The sequence below is a fragment of the Wyeomyia smithii genome, chromosome 2 (assembly GCF_029784165.1).
Source record: "Wyeomyia smithii strain HCP4-BCI-WySm-NY-G18 chromosome 2, ASM2978416v1, whole genome shotgun sequence".
In the NCBI taxonomy this organism is placed as follows: Eukaryota; Metazoa; Arthropoda; class Insecta; order Diptera; family Culicidae; genus Wyeomyia; species Wyeomyia smithii.
This window is the reverse complement of record NC_073695.1, coordinates 47,860,474-47,864,614: the sequence shown is the minus strand read 5'-3', so window position 1 is coordinate 47,864,614 and position 4,141 is coordinate 47,860,474.

Here is a 4,141-nt window from a genome sequence, read left to right as displayed (position 1 = left end):
TCTTAGAACAAGGAAACTTTTTTAGAAAAACAGTGCAGAGCTAATTATGCAAAAAATGATCCCATAAATCGAATGATGCGTTAGTATCTACATTGTGAAACCATTGGCATAACAATGTCAAAAGAACAAGTTAAAAACTATCTGAAATACACTAGAAATAATGCTTAGCATGTAAGAAGAATATTGTAAAACACTATAACGAACAACTGTAATGAAATATTATATGTAGTTTATATTTGCTTGACGAAATAAATAGATTTGCTAAAATATTGATGTTGTTGCTGAATTAAAAATTGAAGTATAATTGAAGTGAAATTTGACGTAATGCTAATGCTAAAAAAAAATAGCGAAATAAAATAATAACTCTTCATTTCGAACTCTTTAATCACGAGCAATACCAGGAACGTTCGAGTTGTACAATACCAAATTTAAATTTTGTTGAGGCCACATATTTTGTTCAAAGCAGGTATAGTTTCAAATAAACTTTGAATTTCGTTTCTTTCCATAACATCTGAACCACATATCAAATTGTTATGAAGTTTGTCAATTGTAAGCGTGAGAGATAATTCGTTCACACTAGGTTTGTTCAAATAAGTCGTGTAATCAATGTGATAATAAACATCGTTGTTTTTACAATATAATGCATAACGGTATTCAATCATTATAATTCATCAGTTAACCCTTAACTAGCCCGTTCATCTGATATCAATATTATTCAAATCGGTTGCGTTGTTTCTGAGATAAAGAATTTTCGTGATTTTCACATTTTGATACATTACAGACGAAGTTACAGTCTGATTACAGTAAAATTCAATGGGGTGATATGAGGCAGCTAGACCTTTCATTTGACACTAATTTCGTGGAAATCGGTTCAACCATGTCTGAGAAAAATGAGTGAGTATAAGTAGGCTTCGGATTATTTTTTTGTTTCATAGCTGGATTTCACATTTTTAGACATAACAGGGAAAGTAATAGTCCGATCGAAAAAAAAATCAATAGAGTCTTATGGGGCAACTAGTCCTTCCATATGACACTGATTTTAAGGTAATCGGTCCAGCCCTCTCTGAGAAACATGATCGTGATTAGATAGTCTGCAAAACACGTTTCTTTCCATAACTTTTGACGACATGTCCAATCTTTATGAAATTCAAAAGTTAAGGGTTTTTCAAGTAGCCCGTTCATTTAAAACCAATTTTGTTAAAATCGGTTGCGTAGTTACTGAGATAATGAACTTTCGTGATTTTTACATTTTGATAAATAACATACAAACTAAAAATCCGATTACAATGAAATTTAATAGGGTTTTATGGGGCAACTAGATTTTTCATTTGCAAATAATTTCTCGAAGATCAGATCAGCCATCTCTGAGAAAATCGAGTGAGATTGGGAGAGCATTACACACACATACAAAAAATTCTCAGCTCGTCAAACTGAGTCGACTGATACACGGCATTCGGCCATTTGGAGCACTTTTTTAGTTTTTTCAGTGATTGCTATACCTTTCTAGGAGAAAGGCAAAAGTGCATCACTTTGAAACGCTCAGCAGCTTCAATGATAGCTTGGATTTTTTTGGAGTCAAAAGAACAGTTGCTCGAAATATTACGCAAACAAATCTGTTTCATTAAATATTCCAAAATTCGGTAAAATGGAATTTAATTTAATCGCACTCATAATACTGCATTGATGAAAACGTGCGATATAGATATTAATCCGTAAAGGTTAAAATGTAAAATTGGGCAAACATCACGAAACATATCATTGGAAAGTTACAAAAAATACGTGTTGTCATTTTTTCGTTCCCATTGAAAATTTCTCACAATTATTAATGAAAATGCGTCAATTTCTTAACAAATACAACCTGTGCCCAACGCTATTATGCTTGTAAAGCTACAATATTGGAGTTTAATAACATTAAAAATACGGACATTGAACGTAAACGAAGAATATTTGAATTACGGAATATTTTCGCTCCATTATTGGGTACGATATTTGAGTGCATGACTTATTCTTCATATCGGCTGGAATTCGAGCACTGGTGAAAATCTGCCTTCAAAATACAGTATGAAACACACACACACACACTCACGCACACACAGGGGGGCAGTCGGCTTCGCCCGACGCCCGACCAACTAGTTGCTATGCTATCTCGGGCGTGCGACGCCACCATGCCTAGGACTCGCCAACCTAGGAATGGAAAGCCACCGGTCTATTGGTGGACTGACGAGATAGCGGACCTTCGCAGGGCGTGCCTCCGTGCGAGACGGAGGATGCAGCGTGCGCGAACTGATGAACAGAGGACAGAGCGCCGCGCAGCATTCAGTTCTGCCAGATCGACGCTAAAGAGTGCGATTAAGGCCAGCAAGAGGGCCTGCTTCGATAGGCTATGCGCGAGTGCCAATACGAAACCGTGGGGTGACGCCTACAGGATCGTAATGGCCAAGACCAAAGGCGCGCTGGCGCCTGCAGAGCGATCACCAGCGATGCTGGAACGAATCATCGAGGGACTCTTTCCGCGCCACGAGCCTAGTCCTTGGCCTCCGGCGGTCGAGTCTCACGTCCGACGTTCCAGTATCTCAGACACAGACCAGTGAGGGTCGGCCAACCTGCCGAGCATCCAATCCGTGGGCGACGACAGCCGTGTCGAGGTTCAGGAGGAGGCAAGGGTTACAAATGAGGAACTCATCGTGATCGCCAACTCTCTAAAGGTGAGCAAGGCACCGGGACCGGATGGTATCCCTAACCTGGCAATCAGGCTGGCGATAAAAACGGCCCCCGGGCTGTTCCGAGTAGTCATGCAGAGGTGCCTGGATGACTGTCTCTTTCCGGATAGGTGGAAGCGGCAGAAATTGGTCCTACTGCCGAAGGCTGAGAAACCACCAGGTGACCCATCGGCAGATTGGCCTATCTGCCTGCTAGACACGGCGGGCAAGGTGCTTGAGAGGATTATCCTCAACAGACTGGTGAGGTACACAGAGGGTGTAAACGGTCTGGCAAGCAACCAGTACGGCTTCCGGAAGGGCAGGTCCACGCTGGAGTGCCATCGCCTCTGTCACCAAGACGGCGGAGATAGCACTCCAGCGCAAGAGAAGGGGAATACGATATTGCGCAATCGTCACGCTTAACGTGAAGAATGCGTTCAATAGCGCCAGTTGGGACTCCATAGCGCTCGCGCTCAGGAGCATCCAAGTACCGGTGTCGCTGTACAAGATTCTGGAAAATTACTTCCAGAATCGAGTACTGGTTTACAACACAGAGGAGTGTCAGAAGTGCGTTCCAATCACCGCAGGGGTTCCGCAAGGTTCCATCCTGGGTCCGGTTTCCTGTGGGGGTTGTGATCGTCGGCTTTGCAGACGACATAACGCTAGAAGCTTACGGCGAGTCGATCGAAGGGGTCGAGTTGACGGCTGCGCATTGCATAAGGAAGGTCGAGGACTGGATGCGCTCCAGGAAACTGGAGCTCGCGCACCATAAGACGGAGGTCACGGTTGTGAACAACCGTAAATCGGAGCAACAGGCGGTGGTCAGAGTCGGAGACTGCACCATCACCTCAAAGCGATCGTTGAAGCTCTTGGGGGTTATGGTCGACGACAAGCTCACGTTCGGGAGCCACGTCGACTATGCCTGTGAGAAGGCCTCATCGGCTATTGCAGCATTATCTCGTATGATGTCCAATAGCTCAGCGGTCTATGGCAGCAAGCGAAGACTTCTTGCCAGCGTGGTTTCGTCCATACTTAGGTATGGTGGGCCAGTGTGGTCCAGAGCGCTAGGTACTAACAGTTATCGTGGTAAACTGGAAAGTACCTACAGGCTCATGTGCCTGAGAGTTGCGAGTGCGTATCGTACGGTGTCATACGATGCAATCTGTGTCTTGTCCGGCATGATGCCTATCAGCATCGCCATCAAGGAGGACAGAGAGTGTTTCGACCAACGTGGCACAAGGGGCATACGAGGCACCAGAAGGTCATTCTCGATGCTTCGTTGGCAGAGGGAATGGTCTAATTCCACAAAGGGCAGATGGACGCACCGACTTATACCGGAGATATGGGTCGGGAGGCGACATGGCGAGGTGAACTTCCACCTGACACAGATCCTGTCAGGCCATGGTTGCTCCAGGCAATATCTGCACAGGTTCGGGCACGCG